The sequence below is a fragment of the Schistocerca gregaria genome, chromosome 6, assembly GCF_023897955.1.
Source record: "Schistocerca gregaria isolate iqSchGreg1 chromosome 6, iqSchGreg1.2, whole genome shotgun sequence".
Lineage (NCBI taxonomy): Eukaryota > Metazoa > Arthropoda > Insecta > Orthoptera > Acrididae > Schistocerca > Schistocerca gregaria.
In genome coordinates this window covers 260996475-261012697 of record NC_064925.1, presented here as the reverse complement: position 1 = coordinate 261012697, position 16223 = coordinate 260996475, and the positions used below count along the sequence as shown (strand labels likewise).

The following is a 16223-nucleotide window of genomic DNA, read 5'->3' as shown; positions in this document are numbered from 1 at the left end:
CACTGGGCTCCAACCCCGATGTGACGACGTCTTCTGGAGCTCGGGTCCAGCGGCGGGGGCCCACGCACGCTGCCTGGGACAATAGGTGCGGCCGCTGGCGCTGTATTAGGGGCCGTCGCTAGGCGGCCTTACATCAGCGTGACGTCAGCGCACGCGCCTCCACAATCTGCCGGCGACTCCAGTCTCACCTCTTGTGCAAGCCGCGCTGGAGCTGGACGGGGGCGCGGCCTACTTCACGACGCCTCCGAGGTCAACCCACGCGACTCAGCGGCGCGCATCGCAATCAACAGTCGCCCTTGCCCGTTTTCAGAAAGAATGGGCTACACCACTCGTCTGCTACTGCACACATAAGGACCTTTGTTACTTTACCTGGCATTCAACTGCTCAGACAGCCACCACTTCCAGCCAACCAGCTGTTGTTCGTATATAGTTCGCAATATAGACGTACGATGGATGTGATAGTATACGGCAACAATGCACACTGGCTCGGTGACACAGGCGCTTCCAGCGGTCAAACATGTCTGAACGACGTACGACAGAGGCAGATCACATCTCTGCGAAGAACCAGAAATCGGAAATGAAGTGGAGGACTTTCAGATTTAAAACCAGCGTCTCACAATTCAGGAGATAATGAGAAAATTAAAAATCGATCAGGATCATTTTTCAACAGTTTGCATGACATTTTGAAAATAGCAGGTTCCACAACGGTACACACCCACTCAGAAAGATCGCCGAAGCGAGGCAGTATGTGGATTTTAAACCTGAGTTACGACCATCCGGATGACTTTTGTAGGCGCCTACTCCCCATGAATGAGTGCTGGGTGTTCATCACTATTACCCCTAGACAGATGATCAAAGCAAGCAATGGAACGCGTGGATTCGCCGTTCCCGAAAGAGGTGAAGACCCGACCATTATCGGATACGGCAATGCTAACAGATTATGCTCGGGCAAATCGTAACCGAAGCACACTACCGAAATTTCCAAACGAACGAGACTGAAGACTAAAGGTTGCAGAAAGTCGAATAGTGTTTTCGCTCAACAACGTCCAAGCTCATGCAGCACAGGACACACTGGCACTACCTGTTTCTCTGGGATATCTAACTAGAACGTTTCCTCGACAGCCAAAATGTAAACTTCTACAACAACGTCTCCGTCAAGGCATCCACTGTTGAGAAAAATGTGTCACTGAAGCGTAAAGAAATAGAGAAGAACCACCACCACCACCACCACCAAGTTCGCGGCTTGTCTTGTTGCCGTCCTTCCCTCTCCTCTTTTTTTCTGCTTCGATGTCGCGATATAATAGTAATTTCGTGGGTGAATGGCCTCGTGCAAGTCTTTCAATTAGACGCCACTTCGGCGTGTGTCTAACCTACCCCCAGTTATCCAATTAAGGAATGGGGTCCTACAGTTTAGCGTGGAATCCGAACCACGTGTGATTTCCAGCGACTCCTCACATCGTTCAGAGGTGACGGCAAGGTTGAATCGATGACTGAAAAATCCGTAGATCGACCGAGATTCAATCCCGCGACCTCTCCGTTTCCAGGCATGCACCTTTTTTGTGCTTTTTTAAACATCGGATGATGAGTAAAGTTTATGAATTTTCGAGCTGTACTATTGATCTATGTTATGCGTGTAGTGCAAGCCTGTTAAGACGAGCCAGAAAACACCAATTTTCCCATGGTGGCTCTGAAATCGCTCACTACTCAATCTGTTACTAAACAAGAAAGCTAACACCTCGACTCGTAGACGGAGAGATCTTTATATACGGAATACTACTCCACATGTAGAACGTAGCTCCAGACACTCCAGAAGTGTAATAGGTCCTTTATTTTCACGATAAATGCTGGGTTTCCAAAACAAAACTAGCCTAAACGGCGTATTCTGCATTTCGCGAGAAAATAATCTAAAATCTACCATTAGAACTATTGTAATACTGAAGCAACAGGTGTGCTCTTATATTGTGCCGGCCCGTTAGCAGCACTGAATGTAAATTAAAATTGAGAGAAGTAATTGTTTGGAGGAAATTTTTTTCGTCTTTGTAAATTTCATTTCAACCGCCGCCACTGCGTCATGGAACGTTGGTCCTTTCTTAAGTGGAAAATTTGGTGTCCACAAACAAGTAAAAAAATTATTTATACTCCGGAATACACAGACTTTTCATGACACAGACATTTCATGCCACAGTCATTTCATGCCACAGTCAACGTAGTTCACGCTGATGAATCCAGTAACACTTTCGCAGCATATCCACGAATCTCAGTGTAATATTTCATATTGCAACAGATGGTTTGCTGAGATTTGTGGTTAGGATGTAAATATTGGATTGTTTGTTTGATTTGTTTTGGCTACGGTATTAAATGTTTACGGATGCCAGTGGATATTCAAGTTTTATCACGTGCGTGTAGTCCGATCCACGAACGATGGTGGTCCGCGCATGCCGAGGCATGGACGGGGACTGCATGGTTGACGATTCTCAGTGATGGTTGCACTTCGCGCTTGCGGGTGCTCTCCTCTTGAAGAAAGCCTGCAATGTATGTGCTCTCGCTTGCTTATGCAGAATTTATCACTTGCCAGCACAATCAGCGATGACGACTCGCAACAAATGGAACCGAAATTCACTAAACAATTCGTTACGATCACGTTTGTTGATCGTAATAGCAGAGCGATCATTGGCTGTCGAAGGATACGTGACGTAGCTGCGCAGAACAAGCTTGAACTCGACCGCCATCGTTCGCGACTCCATCTATTCCACTTTTTAAATTACCAACAGTCGAAATCACAAGCGCAGCGATTAAAATAAAGCTGTATACTTAATGACGAATTAAAGTTTCCAATACTGAAATGTATTCCTGAAATTCAACTTAACTGTGGTTATTAATGGACAACATAAAGCGACACATGAAAAATCTACGATGGACCGGGGTATCGAACCCCGATTTCTCGCTTATCGCGAGTGGTGGCTTTACCACTTGGGTTATCCGACCACGTCCTCCGGACCAACCCAAGCTTCCAAATGTCACACACCTATATATTTCTTCACATAGATTATTAATTCGAGGAGCGAACTCTGATAGCTCAATTGGTAAGGCGTCCGCTCGCGATAAGCGGGAAATTCTGGTTCGAATCTCCGTTCGGCACACATTTTCGTATATCGTTTTAGGTAGTTCATCTACATCAAAGTTATTCGTTCGCAAGGCATGCTCATACCTGAACTAGAGGAATGTTACAATTTGGCGTGCCAACGAAATATGCAACATTAAAGGCGAATGCCAATTTCAGCCGGAGAAGTATGGGGAAAGGAGGCATTCGCGCCCTATTGTAAGTAACTATCCTCAAATTTCGTGAATTAGAAGGACCGCTTTAGAGGTAACTGTAGTTGCCTTTTAATTTAGGAACTATGGGGATAATCGCAGAGCTTGTAATACTAAAACGGCGCACACCGAGCGCTAAGCTGAAACTTCCCTCTGCAAACGTGTTTACAAATTATTCAACACAGCTGGTGGTGGCGTCAGAGCGTACGTTCATTTTGTAAGAGCCTTATCAGAACCTACTTAAGATAAAACCAACTTTAACAACAGAGTACTACATGACTGCAGGTCACAGTTTCGATATGAAAAGACGAAGCTTGGTAAAGGCGACCCAGAAAGAAAGAAACCGGCTTCGCTAATGGATGAGAGAGGTACGTGGCACCCTACGAGGCCAGTTTTCGCATGCAGGCTTTAATGATTTATGAAGTCTGCAGTCGACCACACAAACAAGGCGGAAAGAATCGCCCCAGAAAGCGGAAGTCGACAACACGTATTTTCCTCACGTACACGGAGAATCAAACAACATGCAGCGGATCGCTCGACAGAAGAACTACTATCCGTGACCCGAGCGTTGAAGCCCTATAGCATCCTGTCAGCTGTCATCCCTTGTATCATGGGGTACTGCCGATACGGCCTCGCAGGTTTAATTTACTCCAACGTTAACTCCATGGAATTGTGTTCCGGTACCAAAATCACCAGAAATTTTCCTAACTCACGAGTATATTCCAAATACTATCTAAGTAATAATAAACCCATGTCACTAAGAATGTCGTTACGTGTACGCTGTAATTAGTCTAATTCTGCAGGAGAGTGATACTAAACTATACATCTGGAATGAAAGAGCGTTGCAGATAATGCCACATAGACGCATTTAACTCTTCTCCTATCAATGTGGTACGAAAAATACCACCACCACGTCACCTGAGAAATACGTTTTCCTTCACGCCAGTGATTCCTTATGTCTCTCACAAAAACTTTGTTATGCAAATAATCGCCTTCGTAAGGGCACGTCTTTTTCCCACACATTCTTCCCCCCCCCCCCCCCCCCACCCCCCAAAGATGCTGATGCTGCTCCGTCGAAGCCCGTGATCCACGACGAACTTGCATTGTAGACACTTCGGTCAAACATTTTTTTCTTTTGATCAGTTCGTTACGTTATAATAAAATTCAGCGTCTCTTTTTGTTACTAACAATAAAAATTTTATTCCGTTCAATATGTACGTTGAGAATCTTAATGTTTATGCTACGCCCCTCCTCGATTTCCGTGGCGACAATATTCCTTTGAATATGTGATTAACTTCCCTATTTTACGGTGATCTTTTTTTTTTTTCATAACTTAAACTTTAAAAATTTGATGAAGCGATGTTACGCAACATTGTAAAAACACACGTTTTTCAATTTCAGCGTTAATCAACTGTGTCCCGAGATAACAAGAATACGCACCTGTAAGATTTAAAAGCGTGTGCTGAAAGTAATGCTTCCTAATTTTTTTATATAAAAACTCAAAAGCTTTTTACATAAAACAAACGTTACAAACTTTCTACATATATGTTCATAATATTCCGAAACTTCGCCCACGTTTACCTTTTACTTATTGTGCACGATCTCCTTCGAAATACTCTCCTCCACCGCTCCCAAAGCCGTTTTCACTTCCGGAAGCAGTCTTGGTACGGCGCTTACTGGATCGCGCAAAGCGCCGTCTGCGAATTTTCTTTTACCTCGTCCATCGTTGCTCATCTTCGTCCTTTAAAAGGGGTTTCCAACTTTGGAAACAAAAGAACAGTCCGCAGGGTCCAGGTCTGGAGAGTGTGCAGGATGAGGCAGCTTAGTGATTCTGTGTCACGCACCAACAGGAGGTGCGTTATGGTGACGCAACAGATATGGATTGTCTCGCCACATTTCAAGCCATCTCATGCTCACATTTTATTGCAGACGTCGCCGCACGTCCCTATCGTACCGTCGACTGTAAGTTTGTCCCTGTGGTACGAATTCATGAAGAACTAATCCGTCAAAGTCAAAGAAAACTATCACCACGGCTTCGACATTTCACCTGACGAGCTTTTAATGGTCTAGGAGAACCTTTCTTTTCCACTGTGATGACTGGACCTTGGTCTTAACATCATAACCGTGGACCAACTTCTCACCTTGTGGATGACATCGGAAGTTCACTGAGGCTTTTTGCAGATGATGCTGTGGTATATCGAGAGGTTGAAACAATGGAAAATTGTACTGAAATGCAGGAGGATCTGCAGCGAATTGACACATGGTGCAGGGAGTGGCAATTGAATCTCAATGTAGACAAGTATAATGTGCTGCAAATACATAGAAAGAAAGGTCCCTTATCATTTAGCTACAATTTAGCAGGTCAGCAACTGGAAGCAGTTAATTCCATAAATTATCTGGAAGTACGCATTAGGAGTGATTTAAAATGGAATGATCATATAAAGTTGATCGTTGGTAAAGCAAATGCCAGACTGAGACTCATTGGAAGAATCCTAAGGAAATGCAATCTGAAAACAAAGGAAGTAGGTTACAGTACACTTGTTCGCGCACTGCTTGAATACTGCTCAGCAGTGTGGGATCCGTACCAGATGGAGTTGATAGAAGAGAGAGAGATGATCCAACGGAGTGCAATGCGCTTCATTAGAGGATCATTTAGTAATCACAAAAGCGTTACGGAGATGGCAGATAAACTCCAGGGGAAGACTCTGCAGGAGAGACGCTCAGTAGCTCGGTATGGGCTTTTGTTAACATTTCGACAACATACCTTCACCGAGGAGTCAAGCAGTATATTGCTCCCTCCTACGAATATCTCGCGAAGAGACCACGAGAATAAAATCAGAGAGATTAGAGCCCACACAGAGGCATACCGACAATCCTTCTTTCCATGAACAATACGAGACTAGAATAGAAGGGAGAACCGACAGAAGTACTCAAGGTACCCTCCGCCACACACCGTCAGGTGGCTTGCGGAGTCTAGATGTAGATGTAGATGTAGATGTAGACTTAGACGTAGAAATGTTTCTGCATATGCAGGTCATTCACAGAGCCATTTTCAAACTTCTCTTATCTCTCACAGTCTATCATTTAGTACGTCTGACTGCAGTCCTGATCTCTCCATATTGTTCATGGTCTTCCAATTGGTCTTTGTCCAGATTCTGTCCATATTCTAGGACTCTTCCTGGAAGTCTTTCGGGCCCACAAGTTCATCCTTTGTCCACATTGTAGGAGACAGGCAACAGCATGATGTAGGGGACTGTGTGCGTCCCAAGTCTGCCACGCTAGCTGTGAAGGCCACACAGAAAACCCCAGAAGTGATGGCAAATGAGGCTCTGGTGAAGCTACATTAGGCCCAGCAAGCCAATAATGTATAACCCACCTGCTTTGAAGAATCAAACGAGGCTCAGACCAAAACCAATTTATTTCAGCTAACCTATATAACTACAACATCTCGCACATTCTTCAAACTAACCAAGTTCTTGAAGTAATCGGGGAAAGATAATTTACTGACAACAAAATCTTGAAAGTGGCTTAGTGCAGATACAAGAGTGGACACTGCTGAGACGTTACAACAAATCATAATACACAAGCTACGTGTGCTTAGCAAGCATTGCAAGAGCATAGCAGAAAGGATACTGCATTTAATCAGTGAAAGAAAGAAATCAATTCAATGTTTTTGTAAAGAATCTTTTCTAAAAAACCACATAAAAGTAAATGGTTCTAATGTAGTTGCTCCGCCACCCTTTGAACATAAATGTGTGACCAGCAAATTGTTTCTGGCAGTTTTGATTTTATTGATAGTACAAACCATTGCAACAAGACTTGCCACTCTCCCGCAATGAGAACAAATCTCACCTTGGCACAAATGTTGAGTTTCATTATGTTTGGGGCTACAAATAACAATTTCGCATTTGCACTGGAATGAACTCAACAAAAACTCTCAGTCATCAGCAGGGTGACCTAGTTCCCATTTTGCTGTCATTTTGATACAGAGAGCCAAATTCTGCACCAAGTTAATGGCAGTTCGTAAAAATAGAGTAGCTCCACGTGATTCGTGATTTTGACAAGCATCTCACCTTCGGCATTAAATAGTTAATCCTCTTTTTTCACATTGTTTGGAAAAAAGAAGTCAGTAACCCCTCCATTGTTAGTAATTTTCTCTATCAATGAATGACTGAACTTTCATTTGAAAGGAAAAAGGCAAAGTCCATCACAAAACACATTCCAGGAGCTGTGTGTTGGAGTACATTGCTACACACCCCACCCCCATCCTGGTGAAGAGAATGAGCCCTTGATGAACACTGACTTACAGTATGCTTTAAGTATGAAATGATTACTTTTTAGTATTCTCCACCTCAGAGTCAAATTTTCTTCTACAGTCAGATAGGAAAGCATTTCCTAGGGCTGCATGTCACGAACAAACATTTTCACTTAATATGAGCAAATATTAAAGACCAACAACAACAGCACTGCCAAGACAAGTCCTTTACTGAGGCTGAAGTGGCTTCAAGACTTGTTACTGTTCTTGACATGTACAGTTGTGATACTGCCAACAGTTACACACAGTAAATGTGCTAAAAGTAGAACCTTCAATAATTAGTATTTCCTCCACAACTCCTGCTTCTCCACCATGCCCAGTTTTCAAGACTTGCAACATATGCTACCACTTAAAACTAAATTAATCCACAATCGTGTTTAAACAAAAAAAGTGGCCAGTGTTCTTATAGGAGTAGTAGTGGGCGAAATAGGGAAGAAAGTACTGTAAACATATGTCCAGAAACAAATACTTGTCGAGTTATAGACCATTTTACTATTGACAAGAACTAAAGTACTCAGTGGAGTAGACAGTCTTCCTGTTGAGGTTTATCACTCTTTTCTTACTGCTTGTATTTGTCTCTGCTCTTAGTCCTTCGACTGTGATGCCACTGTCAGTCACAAGTCTTACAATGGTCTCCTGTATCAGCCACTCCAAATGTACAGTTTTGGGGTTGTGATGGCATAAGAGCAAGATTAATGATTCAACAAGCTGAGAACAATACAAATGGTGATATGGAGTCCTAATATTCAGGGGGAAATAGAGACATTGTATTGGATGGGCAACTTGTAGACACAGGATCATTCACAAGGACAAGGGACACAGAAGGCCTTGTACCATTTGCATGCTAGTTGCAGAGGATTGTTTCTTGCAATGAGCAGAAAATTATATTGAAACAGGTGGGCCAAGAATCAGAGCTGCCAGAAGTACAGATAGGCTCTTGTGTATTCAATTCTGCACAAGTTGACATTTTATCACATCACTTCCAAAATAAGGACGTTCTCAAGCCACAAGATTGCCATGCCAGATTACAGTTTTTCCCCCCTAATGTGGTGCACTATATACCAATAGTTGACAGCTTGCATTATATTTATGGATGAAGTGGGATTTACACAGACTCCAATAATACGAGGGTTGGAACTTAAATAGTGGCAACAATTTTATCACAACCATTACAAAAGAGTTACACGTTTGCACCTATTACTGTCCTTCAAAGTAATCACCAGCGTTGTGTAGAACCCACTGCCAGCGATGTGGAAGGTGTAGTATACCAATAGCAGAGCCTGTTCTGTTGACGGTGCAAATGGAGCGATCTAAAGTCATGGTGATTTTCGTGTACCACTGTGATGGTGTTATCCTAACGCATTACGTTCCTCCACGGCAGACCGTCAATGCACAGTATTACTGTTCCTTTTTGGAGCATCACCTGTGACCAGCTTTGAGAAAGAGGCAGCGACCCTTCCTGCACAACCCACCCATCATTTTGCATGACAATGCACGGGCGCATACAGCACAAGCTTGGCTTCTCTGTTCGGTTGATGGGACTGGCAAGCACTGTACCATCCACCTTACTCCCCAGTCTTAAGTCCTTGTGACTTTGATTTGATTCCAAAGATGAAGGAACCACTTTGTGGCATTCGCTTCAGAACTGTTCCTAGAGATTCGACAGGCAGTAGACTGCTCCATTCGCACTATCAGCACAACAGGCTCTGCTATCGGTATACACACCATCCACGTCGCTGGCAACGGGTTCTACACAACGCTGGTGACTACTTTGAAGGACAGTAACAGGTGTAAACATGTAACTCTTTGGTATTGGTTGTGATAAAATAGTTGCCACTATTTAAGTTCCAAGCCTGATAAATTACCACATTAACAACACGTCGACCAATTCCTTGATCCTACAACTGTTGCATCAGTTTCTCTTTGTTTTCAATCTATGGCCAGGAATTTGAGAAAAAATATATTTAGGGCCACATATTTTAACAGTCAAAGTAACTGGTGTTATTTATTACCATTTTATGTGAAACACACAATCTATGCTATTGCAGGGAGTTAGCATTGCACAAAGACAACTGATATGGTTTGTTAACAATGAGGCATTATGCAACTGAAACGGGTGAGGGGTTTGCCAAAGGTCTAGATGCCCTCCATGTTCACCTAGTATTAATCACTGACAGTTTTCATTATGTGGACACTTACAGGGCACTGGTGTATTTTACAACCATCACCAACGCGCATATGTTACAGGAATGTGCGCCCCCACGCACATGACCAATCTGACAGCATCCAGGTGCATTCACAAGAGCTTATGATTCTTTGAGGAGCAGAACCAAAGGAGGACTGAACACTCCGAAATCAGACTGCCAAAACTGTTCATTGGCATAAAGAAAAGCAGCCTGAATTAGTTTGGGACCATAAAAATGTAAATGTAGTATGTCATTGTTGGCTGGAATATCTCATGGAAACTGTGTCCTTCCTCTGCACACATTGGCCCCTTTCCTTGCGGATACATGTGAAGTGTGTGTAGCATAATTTTTGTGTTGAATGATGATGGATTTTGTTGTTGATGATAATGACAGAAGGGACAGAGTGAAACCAAGTGCCAGGACACAGCCTACTTAGTAACATGGGGTGCGCACTGAGCTTAACATCCCCATCTGAGGACAGCAGTGCCATATGTCCTAATTTCATGAGACACTGCCAAGAGGCTTGAAACTGAATCCAGGACACTGGTGCAAAGACTGGTGACCAGGGCTTTAGGCTGTCAGCTCTCCTCCCCTTGCTTGCAAAATACTAGGTGCAAATGTTTCATCCATCACCAGTATTTGAATTCACTTTTACCTCCAACTGAGTGCCACTCCAAATGTGTGTGTTACCAACCTCACCTAATGGACAAGTGTTACCAGGTTACAGTGGAAGATGTTACAACAAGACTTAAACGCTGCATGCTAATACTGAAGTGAATTTAGGTTACAAAGTGATAAAAGTTACCGTTTAGTTTCAAAAGACAAATGTAGTTTTTTCAGACTCAAATATGAGAAAGTTACCCATCTGTCTCAGAAACTAATAGTCCAAAATTGAAATATTAATCTTCACAATGCCATTTAGATGACACACATATATAGAGGGTGTTTCAAAGTTTTACCATCAAGTATCTTACAGTGACAGCTAATGTCTTGGGGAACAACTTCTGTTAGAGACAAAATGTTCACCAAAACTTCACAGCCAACACCAGGTGTCTTATTTTTGGTTATTCCTCTGAGATGTTGCAAGGTATAGGCAATCTGCAGCATGCATATGTACTATGTTTGCCTATAATCCAGCTATCTGCTCCATATGAAAGTAGGTAGGGCAAGCGAAATTCTTGGTTATCTAACTTCTTTTGCCTGTTTGTACTTCTATCACTTTCGAGTCTTGGTTATTTTGACCACTCACATGGTCCCCACATATTGGGCTGGTGGTAGGTGTAATACACATTTATCTTGAGTTGAAAACACTTCAATGGACTTCCAGATATCATTATCTATTCAAAAAGTGTGTTTGTATATTTTCCAGTGAAAGATGAAGGTTTGCTTTGGAGAGCATATTTGATTTCCTTACAATCATACAAATGTTAACAATTTCTGTGTTTGTTACCATGGACACAATGATGATTATGTCCTATTTTCTTCATGTGCACCTTTGTTATTAAACCTGTAATTTTGATTTATGAAAAAAACCAGAAAACATGTGGTGCTTTGGAGAACCACCTGGCCTCATGTGCATTTCTTGTGTACTGCTGCACATGTGTTGTTTGTAAATTTCTTTTTATTTATTTTTTGTTATGTTTTCCTAGCTTCACTGATCTAATTGCATAAAGGTCAAGCGCCTTTTAGTGTTAGTAATCTCATTATTGTAAATACTGTTTCACAGAGTCATCCAAGACCAGAAAGACTAAATTCTTGGCTTTCATATTTATCAAGGAAAAAATGAAACTCTGAAGTGGGAATTCGATAATTGTGAGTTAGGAGAAAGGGTAATTTCAGCTTTATCAAAGAAGTTTAGCGTGGGGGTGGGGGACAAGAAACTGGACTATATAGCGAAGATGCTGAGTCACAGATAGGCACAACAAAAAGATTTTCACACTTACAGATTTTGCCCAATGGCCTTTCACACACACACACACACACACACACACACACACACACACACACACACACACACACACACACTCTCTCTCTCTCTCTCTCTCTGGCAGTGTGGTTTCTGTTGCCAGAGACTGCAGTCGTGTGTGTGAGTTGTGTTTGCATGTGCACGTGTGTCTGTTGTTGATAAAGGCTATTGCCCAAAAGCTTGAAGTGTGAAGTGTGAAAATCTCTTTGTTCTGCCTATCTGCGACTCAGCATCTTCGCTATATGGTGAATGGCAAGTTTCCTTCTCATAATATTTTTACATTACATCCTGGATTTTCCATTGAAGAGACTGGACTGTTATAAATGTTTTTCTTACTTTACCCTGCCCAGAAGGCTAAAAGTAGAGAAATCCTCCTTGTAGCAGTTTCATGTCAGGCCTTTCACCTTCGAGTGAAATAAAAAGAGTTAACTTTGGCTGTAGGACGTAACTCTATGCAATTGGGGTATTTTTTTTATAAAAAGCCAACAAAAGAGTGTGTGTGTGTGGGGGGGGGGGGGGGGGAGGTGGGGGTTCTAATTACCATGGAACAGAACTAACATTTATGGTTAGGAAGCAGAAGCACAGCACTAAAATCAATATTCAGTATCCTTCAGCAGTAAAGGACTACAGTTCTTGTAAGGGAGGTGTGAGTTGCTGTCTGACTTTGATCTGCTTATCGGCTGGGAAGAAGACCCAAAAAGCATTATGTTCATGATATGTACTGTGGGCTGTATGGAAAGATTCCATTGCGTAGTTTAGAATAAATTTTGTTCAGGGACTGATGGACCAGATGAATGTAAAACATATCAATCCCAGAGCTGCAAGTAAGTTCAGACAGAAAACAATACATACATCACATGGAAGAAATTAATGTTGAAGGACGTGAGATTTGGAAATAGAAATGTTCATTTTGCAACTTTCGTAGCAAACAGGGGTAGTTGTGAGGCATGTAGTAAAAGGAAGATTCAATCAAGATAAAACACAAAATGTTTATTTTGTGAAGTATTTCTCTGTCAAAATGAAAATAAAAATACGTTTGCTGAATTACATTTGGTAAGATGCAATAACTTCGTAATGTTCACTACTTTGTACTGTATTAAGAACTGTTGGTTAGCAGTGCACTGGACAACGAGAAAGTACTAAAGAAAGTGCTAAAAGATACCACATTTGCAAGAGAATGAAAGAGAGAAATCAATGTGTTTCTGATAATTCAGGTAACATAGGGATAACTCATTCTTAAGGTTTTTCATTGAAAATCACAGTATCAGTTTACTGGAGGAGGTAACAAATAGATGCAGCACACCTGGTTCATAGGTCCTGCTACTTTGGTGAAATTTTGTCATCCCAGGGCTGGCAAAATTCAAAAGAAAGATGCCTTGTGGCACTGTAAAGTGTCAACTAACACTTTGTCTCCAGCAGAAGTTGTTGTCATGAAGTGATCCACCACACCTACACGTTTGAGGCAAAGACTTTCAAACACCCTGTATATCTTCAACACTGCAATCCAATAATAACTGATATGGTAAATGAACACTGCTATAACATTCAGTCATACATACTATTCACACAATTCTCTTTTACATATATTCTTATCAAAAATACAATTTCTCAATAGTCATTGCGATTCCCCTAGTTGTTGAGACTCTATCCACAGGGAGTGTGAAGCTTTCAATCCCTACTTTCAACCACCACCAAGTTGTTCACCACAACTACTACTGAACTAATTTCACTGACACAGCACTCTTGGCACTTTAACTTCAGTAACCAAGACCTACACACACCCTCGACCTGTAAAACTAAACATGTAATAACACTGACTGAAGGATTGTGGATCCCTTACAACATATATGAATAAACAGTAACCACCATGACCACCATCTGTAATGTCAAGAAGACAAATGACTTATCTCATCAAACATTTTGTCCAGACACATGTTTATTGCACTTCAGTTTCTAATTCCTGAAAGAACATAGGTCTAAGTTTTGTCAAATCCGGTGTAGTTCTATTACGATTGACTACAGAGAGAAGAAATGATATATAGGATTAACCAAAAACAAGAAAAAGTGTAAACTTTCAAGTTTTCCATGTGATCTAATAAATTGTTAGAGAGAAAAAAGGGTTAATTTATCCAATAACATCAAATAAATTAGCCTATGTCACTGCCTCTTCACACACACAAAATAAAAGAAATACTTTGTGAACAGCAGCATAAAGATGGCAGTTTGTTCAGTCTGTATTTCAATGCAGCCAACTTCATTGTTCACCTAAATACATGCAAAACCAATACAGTAATGAAATAATGACTCAGTAATCATGGGAAGGTGAATGTACTATTGATTTCACTAAAATAACCACTCCAAGTGTGTTAACATACCAACTATACTGCCTGACAAAAAAGTGGAGTGTCCAGAAGAGACGGTCGGATGTCAAAGTAACTTTGTATATGTACACACCATCGGCTGCAGTTCTCCGCGACAGGGAGAACGGCCACCAGAGTGGGAAAGTTTTGTTCGTATTTAGTGTTGTGACCAGTCCTTGTAGGCCGTAAGAGTTACAAACAGCGTCAGATGTTCAGTGATCATTGTAAAGGAAACAAAGATGCTGTTTACTCATTCAAAACAGTGTTATTTGGCACCTGACAGTTTGAAAAGGGACTCATTGTGGGTCTCCAATTTTTCAGTTGATCGAACTGGGCAGTCACTTAGATGGGGCAATGACCAGCAGCAACCCAGCTAGGGTATCGCCGTCCCACGAGTAGACTGCCGTTAACGCTATAACGCAAACAAATGTCTTTGGAGAGGTGCTGTGACCAAGACGTATGGGCCGGTGATGAATGGCATCACATTGTGCTGAGCAGTGAATTGTGGATTTGCACTACCCCAAATGAACACTGTCTTCGAGTACGGAAAGACGTGGGGAATGATACTATTATTTCATACTCCAGTAAAAATTAGTAATTAGCATTCCCAACTGTTTGAACATTAACCCTATTCTACAGACATGACTCTGAAACTTGCTGAAATATAAATTGTTCCTTAATCATCAGTATGTTTCTTCAAACCAAAGACCAACTGCAGGCCTTTTGCATAACTACTTAGAAAACAATGTCACAGGGATCTTGCTAGGAGAAATTATTGGTTTTCCTTGACATTATAGAAGTTTTCATTTTTAAGCTGCCATATCTCTCAAAGAATTCACTAGTCATATGACCATCTGTTGCTTTGAGCCATTATGACACAATGTAATGTTGAATGGCTGAAAAAGGTCATTATTGATATATAAAGACAAGAGAACAGAGATGCACATCAGTTTTCCATAGCCTGAAGAACAACTTGGCCTGAAAAAACGTTTGGAAACAGTGAAGGTAATAATCTATGACGCATAAATATAAAGAGAATGATAACACTTTGCAATGGGAGGGGCTAGCTTTTCTTTGAGATATGGCTGCATGCATTAAAATACCTATAGATTTTCATGAACACCTGAGTAGTTGTGTTTGTGAATTGACACTTTTCATAACCTGAATATAAATGTGTGCAGTTGGGATCTGACAAAGTAGACAAAAAAAACAAACCTGTACCCAGCACTTCAAGAAATCCAAAAAATATAGTTCATGAGAGAGCAATTCCTAAAAGCATACTTATCAGCACTCAATACAATTGACTGAAACAAGATGTATTCTTATACTTTTAAAATGAATTAAATATATATCTCAAAGTAATGCAAGCAAGCAAATATTTAAACTGCCACCAAGGCAGGGATATAATTGCAGTATGTAATTAACAAGTTGTCGGTGCACAATTTTAAGTACGAATTATTTCTTTTTAATGTTATGCTATTTACATCAAAGCTGTATTCTTTACATTATTTTCAAATCTGCAATAATGATTTTAGAAAGATTGGGCAGTCTGTTTGCTGCAATCAACTGGTACCTCTTACAATTACTTTGGATAGTTCTTTGCGTGGCCAGAGACAGAAGCTGTTCTATGCAAGCATAGTCTTCATTTACATACGCTTCTGACAGTTATGAGTTTCTTGGGCTCTTACCTTCCGTCCCTGATGAGGTGGCATTATTTGGCCGCAATTAAGCAAAAGACAAAAATATGTAAGCGAAGACTGAATTTTATACAGGGAGTATATTCAACTACATCATTATACTGAGGTAAAATAAAAGTTGGTAATATTCAAAGCTTCTGTAATATGCATAACTGCTTTGAAACCTGGTAGAAGGAGCCAAAGAATTTATCAAATGCTATTGCAACCACACGAAGAACTGTCCATGTGCAGCAAGAATTGTCACACACACTCTCATAATGCTATTTCAGAGGAGTTCACTCCAGACAATCAGTGCATTTTTACTGGGTAGTATCTACCCAGTTTCTAAATGGTGTGTGCAAGGCATGCTCTATGCATAAGCAAGTGCCAAGCTGATTTATTATGAAA

General features: G+C 41.3%; 1 protein-coding gene across 50 annotated transcripts in view; it reads right to left on the bottom strand.

Annotated features, from left to right (window-relative positions):
- Positions 1-16223, bottom strand: part of LOC126279005 (microtubule-actin cross-linking factor 1) — a 485047-nt gene that overhangs the window by 286720 nt on the left and 182104 nt on the right. The window lies entirely within an intron of this gene.